A 17668-nucleotide genomic window follows, 5' to 3' on the forward strand; every position below is an offset into this window, starting at 1 on the left:
GCAGTTAGACATGCTACGTGTAGAATGTATAATGCATGAAATTGAAGCCAGAAACTGACTGTACGCATAGCAGGGTGTTGTATAGCCTGAGGCAAATAGCCTGAGGCAAGCTTCCTAGTGAGTTTTGGTCCAAATTGGAGTTGATTTGACTGGTCAGACCAACATCAAGCTGCTGGAATAAATTTTTGACCAATTGACTAGATTTTAGGTGTTCAAATCAAAAAGTAAAAATAGTTGTGGACTCAGCACATCAAGGGGAATCTATAGTGCAAAATCCAGGCAAAACAGAGTAGGAGACATCCTATGTGTAGGATGTCTACAGGGGCTTAGTGAAGAGAAAAGTTGATTGAGGAAATAGGATGATGTTCCAGTTGACTTAAGAGTTCAAAAACTTCTTTCAGAAGTGAAATTGGACCTTGTTTGACCTGTTGACGTAGCAAAGATGGAATTAAGACTTTCCATGTAAATTGACCAACATCCGAGGGAAGTACAGTTGTAGATTAGCATACCTAATCCAGAACATCCGAAGTGTATAAAATACAATAGTGGTTGAGGTTAACCCTCCAGTTATACCAATCATTACTAAGACCACCTCTAGCGGTTAAATGCTTTGATTCGATTGCCGAAATTAAACGCTTGTGTACAAGTATATTCAGCGGCGGCAAAGAAAGAAGTTGGGCGGAAACTGATCCTATGCCAAGTGAGTGGTTGGATTTGTGTTAAATTGCATTGCTAAGTTTGATGAATTTAAGATCAGGAAGACACATTCTTAGAGATCAAAAGGTGGCAGGAGATCAAGGTAGCTTAGTGTCCACCGAGGAGAGTGTAACTCAGGCAAGGCTAGATCCATTAGCACCGATCATTGAGGAGGGTAATGATACTGGCACTTCATCAGATAAGTCCTTCTTCATGATGGGTAGTCAATAGCCAGGAGGTTTCTCCAATGAAGGACCAATCCTAGGAGAAAGCACCTCCCTAAATCCTTTGAATGATTCCAAGTTCACTATAATCTTCTTAGAAGGAACAAACTCTAGGGGAACCCTAGTTTATTCTGACTATCGAGGACGTAAGTGTATTTGTATTGAAGAAAGACCTACTCAAAGACTGGAAATAATTCGAGTCTATGATGATGGAGATAGATTTTGAGACGAGAAGGGGAACCACTATCTGATAGTTAGTAACCCTGAGGATTACAACAGATATGGAGATAATGTGGCGAAAGGAAAAATGGTTTCAGAAACTCAAGAACCACCTCCAAACATTGATCGACCTGGAGCGCTTTTTATGTATGATAAGAAAACAACCAAGGTCTCAACCTATAATGAAAATGTGGGGATTTACAAGCATGAGAGCGAGGGAACCGTCTCTTAATTTCGTTGCAAAGAACCCTACCCAAACAAATTAAGTAAAGACAAGGTTCTTTACTTATTCTCTTATGAAATTTCTATGGGGAAGGATATCATTTTTGTTGATAGGTACGGGTGAGAATACAAATGTATTCTCCCAGAGGAGGTAGAAAAGGCAATAGCTCCGGAAACATCAACATATGCCCCCGAAGAAGTGCCAAGGGTCACCTATACCCCTAGCAAGTCGACAAATCCATTTTCAGAAGAGTACGGCGCAACCTCACATTCTACCCGACAACAGACGTTCAACTACCAGAACCAACTAGCAACTTAGCCATCCTTGTAGGCATGGCTTCGACAAAGTGCAACATTAGAACAAGACCAAAACCGAGATGATTATCCTGCCGCACGAGGGCTAAGGGACAAGAACCACCATTCTATTCACGGTATCAAGGCGAGAGTAAGCCAAAAACTCAAGGGTCAACAGAGCCTGGAAGACCACCCATAGAACGAGTTCGACGAGATGAACCATCTCTTGAAAAAACCGTGAGAAATTATGGCTTAGGAGCACCATTGGGAGAGGAACCCGCCTACTACCGAAGTCCAGAGAAGGTATATCGATTAGGACAAGGAGATCCAATGATGAGATTTGTATACCATCGTAGAATTAGACCTTCTCAAGTGCAAAAATGGGTAAACAAGAAATACACGGGAAACAGAGATCCTAGGGATCATGTAGCAGCCTTTGTGCATGTAATTAGAGCTGAAGAGGTGTTAGACTTCCCTACCAATTTGCAGGGTTTGGACTGACCCTAGAGGAGGATGCAGCTACTTGGTTTGACTATGTGGAGTGTAGAGACTTTGAGTCTATGGAGGAGGTGTTTGACGAGTTTATTGAGGAATTCTCACAAAGGGGGATAGCTCATAATACAGTCTCACAAATCCATAAATTCAAACAGAAAGAAGGGGAGTCTGTGCGAAAGGAATCCCTACGACTATAAAGATATGTTAAGTTTTGCCCTATGGAAGAACTGCCAACTCAGTCCAGACTTATACTTATATTTATTCAAGGACTAATAAATGCAGATCTCCAGAAGGACTTACATATGAAGAGGATCACGACGTTAAATAAGCTAACTAAGAAGGCTCTTTACCTTGTAGACAATTGTGCGGTCTACAAAGAGGGTGAATTCAAGGATCTTGACGACAATTCATCCTCACAACAAAGTGGAAGCAAGTCCGCGAAGACAACACCGAAAGGAGAAGTAGCAGTAAGTCAGGAACAGCTTGTAGAGGAAGTGCTAAAGAAGATTAACCTGTACGCCAAACCTCAAGCTAAACAGCCAAAGTGGTGTGCTATTGAACAAAAATGGACAAACCATGTGACGAAGGAATGTTATTATAACAAGGGATATGTGAGAGAGAGACCTTATGCTCCCCAAGCTCAGGTATCATCTCCTCAACTTCCACCAATGCCTAGGTATCAAGCAGGCAACCTACCAGGACCTGTAGGTGTAGAAAGACCACAACCATTGTTGGGGCAGCAACCACCCCTACTAGGATTACGACCAGTCGACATAAGATACACACCAATAGTAACCGAACCAGAAGAGAAGGCTTTGGCGCCTATGCATGCATATTACAAAGATCCCAATGGATATGCTACAAATCCTGTCTATTATCCACCGGAAGAACCCCCAACGCCAGAACCATGGAGCATGATAGGAAGTGCAGGACCACCAACAACTGCACAGGCATCAAGAGAAGGAAGATATAGCTTGGATGAACGAACATTGTTGTTCATAGCCAACAGAGGCATGGGCGGGTAGAGACATGCATACCAACAAAGAGGATCTCAAGGAGCACCTCAACAGCCTAAGGGACCCTACTACAAGTGTGGTGGAGACCATTGGCTAAGAGAGTTTCCTCATGATTAAATCATTAGAGTCAACGCATATTGCACCGAGTGTGGAATTACTCATTTGATTCTTGATTGCCCTAAGAACCCGAAAAAAGGAGCAAAAACTACCTTGAACATGCTGGAAGCAGTGCCTTCCAGTGGAGGGTCAGAAAACGGGACAGTGATACCTATTCAGGCAGTGACACAAGCCCAAGCTCAAAGAATGACAAACGAACCATGAAAAATTAGAGAAGCACTTGGAAAGCTAGAAAGGCGCGTATGAAGGCCAGGAGAGAACAAGAGCAAACGGCTCTATCCAAGGAGTTAAAACACACAAAGGATAGATTAGAGTGGTTAGAGGATCTAGCTATTCTAAGCTGACACACTGCGACAACCATAGCACCCAAAGAAATAGCAGAATCCAAAAGTGCAGGATCAGGAGGATCAATGTTGGCAAAAAAGGTAAATGAGCAGTTAGACGCACTTTTAAAAGCTTACGAAGCCAGACTCAAAAACAACCAAACCCAAGAGCAAAGATGGATGACTTATCCATATGCCGAAATAGAAAAATAGAGGTTGGAAATGTGTCGAAAGATGATTGGAACAACTCAATCCTTGATAGAAAACCCGCTTGGTAAACCTGCAAGTTGGCACGAAGTACCAGCTCCAACCCCTATCAAACCAACTTTAGAGAAACAAGTAGACACAAAGGAGAGACTCACAAATGCCTTTGAGTCAAGGAGAGAACCTATCATAGTGCCAAATACAACAGATGAGACCAGTGAGGGGTTCCAACCTAAAACATTAGTAGAAATGGGTAAGGATTGTAAAGGTCTAGATGACCTATGGAAGCAAATCCGTGATGCCAATGAAGCTAACCGAGTGAGCTACCAAATGAATAGCACGAGAAAAGAGAAAAATGAGATCTTACCTCCTATTGAAGAATTTGAGGCAAGATCACAAATGAACTTTGATATACATTCACAAGGGGGAGACCAGGGATCAATTAGTTCGAGGCACAGCCAACCAGACTTGCTAAAAACTCTACCCTCTTACCTAGGGGAGTATGAAGTGAAGTCTAAGGTGAGAAAAATCCCATCTCAAAGACTTTATTCCAACAGAGTGATGGATTCACAAGGGTTGATTGAGTTATTGTCCACCCCGGTGGCATGCACAATCACATTAGCCGAACTCCTAAGACTATGACCAAACATGTGGACCACCGTAGGCAAATGCTTAGAAAAATTTGGAGTAAAAGACCCCACCTCGAAGCTTCAAGTAGGGATCAGAGAATTTGACAAGCCTCAACTAAACACTAGGCCAATACCTTTAAACAAGGTTGGAGAATATTGCGAGGGAGAAGATGGAAACACCACACTACCAGTAGAACTCCAAGGAGTAGTTTCCAAAGCTATTCTTGACAGTGGAGCAGGAGTCGCTATCGCCACCAAGGAAATCTGGAAAAAATGGAGAAAACCGGCTTTGAGAGCTACCAGAATGAAATTGCAACTGGCAGATGGGTTTATGGAAAAGCCTCTAGGATGTTGGAATTAAGGTTGCAAAGAAACACACATAGCTTGGAGAAGACGAAGGAAGCTCAAGGCACACAATAGAGAGTGTGTTACTTAGTGTGCAATGGAAAGATAGATAGCCCTAGAGTGATGGGCGTATATAATATGCACGGGGGGAAAAACCTCCTAAAGAGGGAAAAAATGCCCCGGCGGTCCTAGTGTGTTCACACACATCACTACCACATGTATATGGTAACAAATCCCCCCTGGAGTGATGCGGTGAACGAGAGCTGGCACATGAGTAAAGGGAAGTGCCATGCCCTGAGGACAGGATCAGTCCACAAAGGGGAGTAAGCCCAAAGCTTTGCGGAAAGCTTCAAGCTTCTCACGAGACAATGCCTTTGTGAAAATATCTGCAAGGTTGTCCTGTGTTGGCACATAAGCCAAGCTGATCTCTCCTGCTGAGAGCCTCTCCCTGACATAGTGGTAATGCATCTCAAGGTGCTTTGTGCGAGCATGAAAAACTGGGTTCCTCGCAACTGCCAATGCGCTCTGACTGTCAGTGTAGATAGTGTTGGCAGTGTCCTGTCCAACACCCAAATCAGCCATAAGGTGTCTGAGCCATACACACTCAACCGTAGCTGTGAAGACTGCCATGTACTTAGCCTCACAACTCGAAGTGGCCACTGTAGATTGCTTCTTGCTCAACCATGATATACATGAACTGCCAAGCATGAAACAAAAACCACTTGTGGACACTCACGTGTCAAAACAACCAGCCCAATCTGAGTCCGAAAAAGCATGTAAGTCTGGCGGCAATGATCCCCCCTTGGGATAAAACAAGCCAAGATGTAAAGTGCCACTAAGGTAGCGGAAAATCCTCTTGACAGCCTGCCAATGCTTAGACCCTGGGCTATGCATAAATCTGCTGACCTGTGAGACTGCAAACTGAATATCTGGCCTTGTGTTGCATACATAAATGAGGCAGCCAACAGCAGTTTGATAAAGAGTGACATCAGCAGGATCACCAGCATCATGTAGACTCAACTTCAAACCTGTTTCCATGGGAGTGGCAATAGGTTTGCAATCCTCAGGTCCAAACTTACATAGCAATGTCTCTATGTAACTTTTCTGACACAAGGCAATACCACCATCACACTGCTTAAACTGTATACCCAAATAATGATGCAACATCCCCAAATCTTTCATCTTGAAAGTAGCATTCAAATCAGCCTTAAATTCAGCAATATGTCTCTCATTTGGTCCAGTGATCAACAAATCATCAACATAAAGAACCACAATGAGAAGTACATCACCCTCACGCTTTACATACAATGTGCTTTCTGTTGGACTGTTACGAAATCCTTGTTTGACCAAATGAGTGTCAGCTTTCTCATACCAAGCACGAGGAGATTGCTTCAACCCATACAAATCCTTGTTACATTTGCACACTTTTTCCTCTTGTCCTTTTATGACAAAACCGCGAGACTGCGTTACATAAACTTCCTCAAATATGTCACCATTCAAGAAAGCAGTAACAATGTCTGATTGATGTACATCCCAACCAAAATGAGCTGCCAATGCACATAGAAAACACACAGTAGTCATACGACAAGTGGGAGCAAAAGTCTCTTCATAATCTATGCCTTTTTGCTGTGCATAACCCTTTGCAACAAGTCGAGCCTTATGGCGATCGATCTCACCATCCGGCTTGCGTTTCAACTTGTAACCCACTTCGTACCAATGGCCTTTTTGCCAGGAGGCAAATCACATAAAGTCCATGTGTCATTTTCTATAAGTGTATCATATTCTGATTGCATGGCAGTCATCCAATTTTCTGAATTTTGTGCTTCATCAAAAGTCAGAGGCTCCTCAATATCATGTAAGCTAGACACAGCCAAAGCATAACAATCTGATGCATAAGATGCATGGCGAGAGCCTGAACGAGTACGACTAGACAAAGGTGCATCCAATTTACTGTCACGCAAAGTGTGCACCAGCCATTTTGGCATACCTCTAGCCTGCTCATTTTCAGCCCTTTCCTCATCAAGTACATCATGTACATCTGCATCAGTAATAGGCTGATCTAGAACATTTTCAAAAACCCCCATAGGCTGTACATTTGCCTCATTGGAACTTACATTCGTATTTCCACCACTGAAAAGAGGCAACAAAGTGTCATAAATGTCCTGTGAGCTTACATTACTGTCTCTAGTACATGACAGCAAGGGTTGAACAAAATCTTCCACAAACACTACATCCCGTGAAACCAGAATACGTTTTGTTTGCGGATGATACAACCTGTAACCTTTGCTTTTAGCACTATAACCAACAAAAATACTTTGATAGCCTTATCATCCAATTTTCTGAGCTGCACTTGTGGCACCAAAGCATATGCCAAACAGCCAAAAACACGCATGTGCTCAATAGAAGGCTTTCTATCATGCCATGCTTCATATGGAGTAATAGACTGCAAAGCTTTCGTAGGACACCTGTTAAGTACATAAGTGGCGCACATAATGGCCTCAAGCCAAAAAGAATGCGGAAAAGCTTGACTTTTGACCATACATCGTGCCATTTCCATCAGTGACCTGTTTTTCCTCTCAGCAACACCATTTTGCTGAGGTGTATAAGGCACTGTACATTGGTGTTTTATCCCACGACTACACAGAAATGCATTAAATTCATGAGACATATACTCCCCCCCTCAATCAGAACGGAGGGTGCCCATAGAACATTTCGAGACATTTTCAGCCATAGCAAGAAATTGTTTGAAGCACATAAAAACTTTGGACTTCGCTTTAAGCGGAAATACCTATGCATGCCTGGAGTAATCATCAATGAAAGTCACGAAGTACAGGTAATTGCCCAAGGACGGAGTTTGCAGGGGCCCACAAACATCACTATGCACTAGCTGCAACCTGCATGTGGCCCGAACTGATGAACCATCCTTTGGAAACTTAGACCGCTGCATCTTACCCAAAATACAGCCTTCACAAACATGTTTGACAGGTGCTTCAAGAGGTGGCAAAGAAGCAACCATATCAGATTTATGCAAACACAGAAAACTGGCAAAATTCAAATGACCAAAACGTGCATGCCAAAGTTTTGCATCTAAAATAGCCCTTGAATCTGCAACAGCATTTGCAAAATTTTGTCCACACTTGTCATACAAAGTGAGCTTATACAACCCACGGCACAAAAGCCCAGATGCAACAATTTCATCACCAAAACTGAGATCATGAACTGTACATATGTCATCCACAAATTTGACTACAAGTCCAAGCCTAGCAAGTGCGGATACAGACAAGAGATTCTTCTTGATCCGAGGTACATAAAGTGCATCAACAAGTGTGAAGGAACTGCCATTAGCAGCAGTGAGCACAATCTTTCCAACTTCCTGAACTGGAAGAGGCATTGTTGGCACAAGTGATTGAATTCCCATGAGGGACAGACTCAAGAGAGGTAAACAATTCACGATGTGAGGTAATGTGCTTTGTAGCACCACTATCAAAATACCACACATGTGAATCTGTAGCAACTGACAAGCATGCATCATGGACAACAGGATTGTAAGTGCACTCTGTGCTAAAATCCCATTCTGCATCAACATCAGCAACACGGTCTCCTTTCATAGAAGACTCAACAATGGCTTCATTTGTAGTGGAACCAGCATTTGCAGTGGAACCACCCTCTTTCTTCTTAGCCTCTTTGGCCTTCAACTTAGGACACGACTTGATGAAGTGATCATTGGCTTTACAATAATGGCAACGCATCTCCTTTTTGCCCTTATCACCAGAATTTCCATACGAAGTACTGCCAGCAGAAGCATTAGGAACAGAATTTTTGCCACTCGCAGCAGAACCATAAGAAGTGGTTGCATTACTGTTACCACCCTTTCTTTGAGAAGCAATAAAAGCCCGTCCAACTGCACGCTGCCTAGTCCTATTTTTTCTAGAAAGTGACTCTTGCAATAGCAATGTGCATAATGCATCAAACTTGACAACTTCATGATTTCCTTGGGTCATCAGTCTCCAAGTACTAGCAAAAGTCTGGTAGGAATCTGGTAAGGCATCAAGAACAGTCTGCACAAGGGAACTGTCTGAAATGACTTCACCTGCAGAAATAAGCTGCTCATTGATATCCTTGACACTAGCAAGGAAAGTGTCCATATCATCTTCCTCATGCATAATCTTCGACTCCAGCTCTTTACGCAGCAAAGCAATTTTAGCCTCATTGCGGCTTGCATAAAGACCTGCTAAAATATCCCAAGCCTGTTTTGCAGATTTTGCTGAACGGATGTGAGGAACAATGGTGCGCTTCACAGACAACGCAATCAATGCATGAGCCTGCGCATCCTTAACATCCCAACGAGCTTGTTCAACCATAGGCAAAACAACTCTAACAGCTGCAATCCTTGCAGTAAGACCTGCAACATCCTCAACATCGCCTACATCATCAGAACCAGGTCGTACATCAATGGCCTGCACAATGTTCCAGACACCCTTTGACACAAGAACATGTTGCATCATATAAGCCCACATAGGGTAGTTGTCCCCATCCAACCTGTCCTCAGCAGCAAACATCTTGAACACATCTGTGTTGTTGTTGTCAGCCATTGTAAATTCTGCACCTGATGTGAAAATTGCCTGAAAATAGGAGAAACGGAGCGGGAACAACCTGTGCTATATAGCACAAACCGTAGAAGACTATAAGGCACCTGTAATGCAAAAAATGGCACTGACAGAAATTTTGCACAAAATGACGAAATAGCATGTGCAGTACTGCCTATAGTGGAAACGGAGGCCAAAATGAGCCCAAATCAAAATTCTGAGCAGACCGAGATTTTCGAGCTATCCCAAAAAAAAATTCGACCTGCGAACACTCGCCAAAGCTCATTGAAATCGGAGAAAGTGAGCAGGCGTGTGTTGGAGCAGCTGGCGACTAAGCTCGGGAGGACGTGACCTGCTCTGATACCAATTGTTGGAATTAGGGTTGCAGAGAAACACACACAGCTTGGAGAAGACGAAGGAAGCTCAAGGCACACAATAGAGAGTGTGTTACTTAGTATGCAATGGAAAGATAGATAGCCCTAGAGTGATGGGCGTATATAATATGCACAGGGGAAAAAACCTCCTAAAGAGGGAAAAAATGCCCAGGCGGTCCTAGTGTGTTCACACACCACATGTATATGGTAACATAGGACTCTTAGAAAAAGTAATTGTCACCTCGTGCGGAATCGAGTATGAGCATACATTTGCAATAGTCGATTTCGACAAAAAGAACAATTATGAGATAATCTTGGGAAGACCATTCATGAGACAATTAAAGATGGTCCAGGATTGGGGTTATGACCTTATATACCTCATACATGGCAAGACTACAATTAAAATACACCTGAAAGACCATAGTTACAAAGATCTGAACCAAACATCAGTGGAAGAGTTTGATTCGGCTACATTGGCAAGGCCCGAACTCCCAGCATGGTTAGGGGAAAAAAAAGAGCTATGGATGTGCGGAGCTTCACATTGTGGGAGCTTAAAAAGAGAGGAATGCGTCTTAGAAAGAGCTATTGAGGACAAGGATTATATTCTGGAACCTTTTCCCGAAGATGCCTTAGAACCTCTGGAATGGGAACACATACTAGCAACATTGGATGTCTGTACCATTACAGATAGCCCAACGACAAAATTTTGCGATAAGGACGGCTATGATGTGCTACCCTATTACATGGTAAGCCTTATACCAAGAGGAGATGAGATTGTAGAACCACCAGAACAGGAAGATTTTTTTAACTCCTCTAAGCATCTGGAGGTAAATAACAATGCAGATAACGAGTGTTCGGACAGCTCAAGCGAGCGTGGAGAGAAAACAACGAATATCAAGTTTTATGATTTTGCCAATCATCACCCTAGATGCCGGGAACGCTATAAGAAAAAACGAGCAGCAAACAAAATGAGAGAGAGCCCTATGCCAAGGATAAAAGATAAAACTCACTAACCAAATATCAGGAAGATTCTCAAAAGTTCAAAGGGAAAGAACGCAAGAGGAAATAAAACAAGTACGGAAGACTAAAACAGAAACAAAATCAAAAAAATCTCAAAAATCAAAACAAGAAAAAACAAAAGACCCAGAGTGAACCAAATTGGAGCGTAAAAGGAAATACCAAAAACTAAAACGGTCATTACAAGAGGTATGAACGACTCAGGGAGAAAGTGATGGTAAGGAGGAGTCAGAAAAAGGAAACATGAATGTACCATCCCACTATCAAAAATTCACCATCCAGGACAGAAAAATCATAATGACACCACCAGTCAGGGAAATAATAAACCAGGAATCTTACGATGGGCCAGAAAATGCAAAACAGAAAAACCTCGCTGAACCAGGTGAAAAGCCTCAGCCAGTCTATATCACAACTGATTTAGAGCCTGAAGAAGAAGAACTGCTAACACAACTTCTCAAGAAGTATAAAGATGTGTTTACATGGTCCTACAAAGACCTCAAAGGGGTTGATCCATCCATATGCCAACATACAATATCGTTGAAATCAGATGCCAAACCTAGCAAACAGCGTCCTTACACATATAATGACACATTTGCTAAACGAATCAAAGAGGAGATTGACAAGCTGATGGATGCTGAATTCATCTACGAAACTGAACATACAGATTGGGTGTCACCCATTGTGGTTGTCCCCAAAAATAATGGAAAGCTGCGAGTGTGTGTGAACCTCAAAAAAGTAAATGCAACCACCATAAGGGATAATTATCCCTTCCCTATCACAGAACATGTACTTGAGAGGATGGCCGGGAAACAGGTTTATTCCTTTCTAGATGGGTTTTCAGGGTATAACCAACTGGCAATTGCAATAGAGGATCAACACAAAACAGCGTTTGCCACAGAATGGGGAATATATGCGTATCGAGTTATGCCTTTTGGCTTAACCAATGCCCCTACCTTTCAAAGATTAATAACTCATGAGTTCAAAGAATACCTGAGAATATTCTTAGAAATATATATGGATGATCTTTGTGTCCAGTCTCTTCTACGAGAAGAACATATTGACCATTTACAAAAGGTATTTGAGAAGTGCAGAACATATCGAATTTGTCTTAACCCGGAAAAGTCCATTTTTATGGTTAGGCAAGGCCGTATCTTAGGACATATTGTCTCAAGAAATGGCATAACCACTGACCTAAACAAAATCAAAGTCATAGTAGACCTACCCAAGCCTACTAACGCCAAACAAGTACAATCCTTCATGGGACACTGCGGATATTATCGAATATTCATATATATGTATGCAGTCAGTGTACAATTCTCCCAGTATTGCATGGTTTATTTACCAGATACAAAAGAGCTTGATGATTTGTGAAGAACACAAATTTGTTTGCGAGCAAATAATGCCAAAATTTCTTTACAGCATAAATCATTCCTAACCCCTCTCTTTCAGTGGTTGTGTAGTTCTTTTCTGCACTATTTAATTGCTGTCGGCTTGCATAACAAACTCGAAAATCCATTGTTCTGTCTCCCGATTGAGCCAGAATACTCCCAATTGCATATGCAGATGCATCAATGTGAACATATCCAAGGAAAGTGTTCCCTATTACGAGGTGTGCCTCCTGATTTTTCTTTACCAAATAATTTGCAATACCAATCTATAAATGATCTTACGTTCTTAGCAAATTGCAACTCAAGCTTTGACACCTTACCACCGATGGCCTTGCACTTTGCTTTATTAGAAGCTCCATTGTTTGATACTTCACCACCAGTTGATGGGTGACTAAAAGTAGTTGCATTGATGTTTTGAGAGCAAGCATTGGCGTCCATAACAAGTTCACAAGCCACCTATACATTCATACAATTATAAAAGTATTAGGTTTTTGAAAAACTTTATTTAATTGAACAATTGTATAATAAAGTAAAATAATATACATATAAACATGAAGCAAAAAGAAGTGAAAATTTGATTTCAGCAATAGAAATGGGTAGACAAGTATGCCAGTGTAGTGATCATGAGCACTCCATTCCAACCATAGAAATGAGCCCCAGGCACTTGCACCATCTAACCCTTCACGAGGATGCTCCCTATTCAAACCTGCTTCCAGAGGGATAGACACCCAAGAAAGTAACTAAACGTAACAAACAACTACGTCAGTGCAGTGATAAGAAGCACTCCATTCCAACCATAGAAATGAGCTCCAAGCACTTGAACCATCTAAACCCTTCACAAGGATGCTCACTACCCAAACCTATTTTCAGGCGGATAGACACCAAAGGGAGCTAACTAAATGTGACAGACAAGTACGTCAGTGTAGTGATAAGGAGTGCTGCATTCCAGCTATAGAAATGAGCTCCAATCACTAGCACCACCTAACCCCTTTACGAGGATCCTTCCTATCCAAACCTATTTATAGGAAGATAGACACCCAAGGGAGGTAATTATATGTAACAAAACAATACGTAGCTATAGTGATAAGGAGCACTCCATTCCAGCCATAGAAATGAGTCCCAAGCACTTGCACCACCTAAACCCTCCACAAGGATGCTCCCTATCTGTAGACTCATGAATATTTTCAATTTTTGTACCAAACTGGGGTTAATTTGGGTTCTGCATGGGGCATTCTAGATGCATTTGCATATAAATTAACTGCATTATGCTGTGTTTAACTTTATTTTTGTCAAGTTTTAAGTTTTCTTAAATATATTTATTAGTACTATTTGAAAACACGTTCGTAGCGAACGTTTTTTCTAAACTATGACCATAGTGAGGTTTTGAGTTCAAGACTGATTGAAATAGATCTTATGATTGTATTTACGACGTTAAAATCGCTTATCCCTAGAGTTTGAGCAAGGCAGGGGGAGAGGTTTGCTATTTGTAGCGTAAGAGGGAGCGAGATAGGTTTTGACCTTAAGACTTGTCGAAATTGATCTTTAAGATCTTTTACGATGGTCCTCACAACGTTAAAATATTTTATTTTGATGACTGATTTGGTGGACACGAGAGTAAATAAGAATTGTCGACCGAGTTCAATTGAGCGAGAGCGAGAAAGGCTTGACTCCGAGATTAACTGGCATATATCTTAAAAATCTGATGGGTTTTACTTACATAGTTGGTGAATGGGTGAGAAGTGTATTGAGTTCAGGTCTTGCTGGACAGATTGTTGATTGAATCCTTAGAGGATTGTTCCTTCGAGGTGAAACAAGTTCATTTGAGAGTAAAGGCGAGAATGAGGTTTATGAGACATATAAAAGGTTTAGTTATAAAAAATTCGTTTTTTGGCTTCTGATGAGAAACGACACTACGTAGTTGGAAGAGGGGTTGCCTGGAAGTTTTTGTGGGGTCTCAAGCTTGGAGAGGTAGTTGGGAAAGCGTCGTTTTATTTGCTAGTGTGAGTTAGTGTGTGTGTGTGTAGTGCTACAGGCAAGTGAGAGAGAGAGAGAGAGAGAGAGAGAGAGAGAGAGAGAGAGAGAGAGAGAGAGAGAGAGAGAGAGAGAGAGAGAGAGAGAGAGAGAGAGAGAGAGAGAGAATGTTAGCAGGTTATAGAGAGAGAGTAGGAGAGAGAAAACATTATCTGTGTGTGTGTGTCGCTTTGCTTGAGAGAAGATGTGTGTGTGTTAGTGTAGGGCTCTTTCTTGAATGTATTACTATGTGAGTATGTAGCTCTTGAGGAGAGAGAGGTAGGAAGTTGTTGGGAAATAGAGAGAGAATAAGAGAGAAGTAGAAGAGACAAAATGAAATGCCTTTGTGTGTATCTTCTTGCATGAGACTTTGTGTGTGTTTTAATGTAGGGTTGATTGCTTGCTTATAACTGTGTATGTGTAGAAGAACTTAGGTAGAGAGAGAATTGAAAACGTGAGAGAATAGGAGAGAGAAAGAATGGGAGATTGAGAGATCAGAAGCAGAACGTTGTTTTCTTTCTAGTGTGTAAGTGAGTGTGTGTGAACAATTGAGAGGAGAGAGAGTGACTACCTGCAAACTGAAGAAGAGAGAGGAAGCGGAAAACCGGCAGAGAGAAGAAAAGTTGTTGTCCATTCTCTTGCCAATAGAGAGATAGAAGGAAATTAATTGAAGAATCTAGAAAATTATAAAGGTATGCTAATTGCAATTTTTTATCATTGTGTATGTTACTGTGAATTATGAACAAAATTAAGAGAGAGAATCTTTATCATAATTCTGTTTATTGAGAGCATTAAAAAATTGAAATTTGATTACTTTCAAATTGAATCATGTGGGTTGTATATCACTGTTTGGGTGAGAAAGGATTAGAAATAGGGAGAATAGGATTGAAAACCAATGATTATGAGTGTGTATGAGTGTGTGTATGTCAAATAAATTACATGTGTGCTGAGATTTAGTGTGTGTGTGTAGAGAAAAATGCTACAGAAAATTCTAGAGAGAGAAAAGATAGGAATTAAAGATAAAAATTGGAAAATATGACTGTATATTCTTGAATAGTGTACTCAAATCATTTCACTGCATCATCGAGAGTGTCTGCTAGAAAATCTTCCATATTAAAAGCATTGGGATGGGGAGAAGGGAACAATTTGTCAAAAATAAATCATTTTGAATGAAATTATTTCAATATTCACCTATCTGTGGTGTCAAAGAGGGAGTGTATGGGCAACTGAGGGTCAGTTTGATTGTGCAAAATAACAAGATCTTGTTATTTGTTAAGTTTATATGTCAATCTGAAAGTGAATGTGGGATCTATGGTTGTGATAAAGAAGTGTCGTTGGAAATAAGTGATTAGTGGTGGTAAGAAATAAATGTTTGTAACAATGAAATTTGAAATGCACTATTGCGTGTTTTACAGCTAGTTTTAGTAGATTCGAGAACGTATAAGTGGAAAATTGATATAAATTAGGCATAGTTGAACTACAAAACTTAGAAAAATAAGTAAAGAACGAACACATATTTATAAATTAGTTAAAATGGGCTTTGAAGTAGCAAATGAGAGACAAAGTAGTGCACTTTTAGGTTAGTTAGGGGATCGTTGGTTTAACTGAACATTATTAGAAAGACTTGGAAGGCAATGTTCATTTGGTGCATCTATCGGGAACCCGGCTAGCTACTTCAGCTACGGGGTACCCCGGTGCATAGACTTTGCATGCTGATCGTTCCCTTGTTTGACCTAGAGACCTAGAGTGAAATATAGAGTGTTTAGTCTAAGTAAGTGAGTGAGAGCACAGGTAAACATTCCCGCAGGGTCCTTGGACTTAAAGAGCCATGGTTGTTTTGTGTGAGCGACAATCAGGCCAAATATAGTACACGAGTGTCCGTGGGCACTTAGAATTTCCCAATTTCTAGAGAGAGTTAATCAAATCTCAATAAAGTAGAGTTCCTATACTCAAAGTAATACGGCTGTAGTCAAGAATCCTATGTCGTTAGAATGGGTTAGCAATTTTCCTGATCTCATTAAGTGGAGAATTTTAGACAAACTTTTAGAAGCCACGAGCTCGGTTGAATACACTTATAAAGGCCTATACATAGGTTGGCTGTGTAGTGCATTAGGGGAAGAAGGAGAGTGCGTACACAAGTACATTGAACCGGAAATGGACCTAAATATAGATGCTCAGCAGGTAGTTAGAGACTTCGGAGATAATCGTCAACACACCTAGTGATCCTATGTCAAAGCCCTTAACGCATTAGACACATACGCAGCAATCCAGATAATCGCCATCTGGAAATTAGTGGACGTGATCTACTATAAGACAATAGCATTTGACTCAGGTGGGGGATACCACTGTGAAAGGTATTCGATTCCAAAGGAAAGGCCGCTAGCATTTAGAAATGTTTGAAAGTACTTATCATTAGGGAGCAGGGTTCCTAGGGAGTTGGACCCCTACATGATTAAAGAGCATAGATACATTCTAGAGCAAGAAGAGAAATCTGCATCTGAGTGGCTTCTATAGAAGCAAGTAGCTATAAAGTATGCTTGGAGAACTATAGGCTAACGTCGAGTGGCTCAAAATTGGGACTTCAAACCCCAAAACATTGTGTCGATTAACTCTGTAGGGTCACAAGTCAACTACAAAACAGAGAGTAGAAGGAGGACTTGTTGTTGATATGTTGTCGTGTTCCACATCCACCTTGTGTGATTGGGAACACTAGTTCAACAATTACAGTAAAGAGAAAATACCTAAGACAGATTATTGTTAAAGTGGCACATAGGAGCAGAATAAGACCCTTTTTACAACCCTTAGTAAACTAGTTACTTCAATCTCTTAAAGAGACTGGAGAGGATAATATAAAGATTGAGCGTGAAATCCTAGATGTGGTATATGCTGCATTGAAGGATTAGTTTCAATAGAGCCTACACAATTGTGTGCATCGTATGAGTGGAGTAGATTCTAATAAAAGCGAAGACCAAAATAGGGCTAGAGAAGCATGTAGAAAGAGGTGAGAAGAGATCATTGCTCAAGATCTTGCCAATCAACTCGAACGCTTTAATGTGTTTCTTTTAGAACACATACTAGGACTTCTCATTGAGGGATTAAGAGAAGGCAGGCTAGTGGTCCAACCCACGCCACTAAGAGAAATAGTTGACCAACCATTTAACTTAGACCAGTGTCGCAACTTGGGGTTAAGACATTTATTTGCTCTACCCAGACCACGAGCACTAAATTTTTGGGAAGACCCACACTTTGAAAATCCGTTAGATCAAATGGCAGTGCCAATAGCACGAGCTACAATACGATTGGCAGACTTTACACAGTTTGCAGGGCTCTAGGATGAAGACCCTGATGCTCATCTTCAAAAATTTGAAGTAACATGTGTAGCGAACGAAATCGTAGATAACGATCAAAAACTACATATTCTCCCAGCTACCTTTAAGGATGAAGTTGCCAGTTGGTATGGAAATGTACAAGCAGCAAATAGGGATACTTACCCTGAGCTGACAACAACA

This window comes from Adiantum capillus-veneris, chromosome 29 (genome assembly GCF_014529385.1).
Source record: "Adiantum capillus-veneris isolate H3 chromosome 29, ASM1452938v2, whole genome shotgun sequence".
Taxonomy (NCBI): domain Eukaryota; kingdom Viridiplantae; phylum Streptophyta; class Polypodiopsida; order Polypodiales; family Pteridaceae; genus Adiantum; species Adiantum capillus-veneris.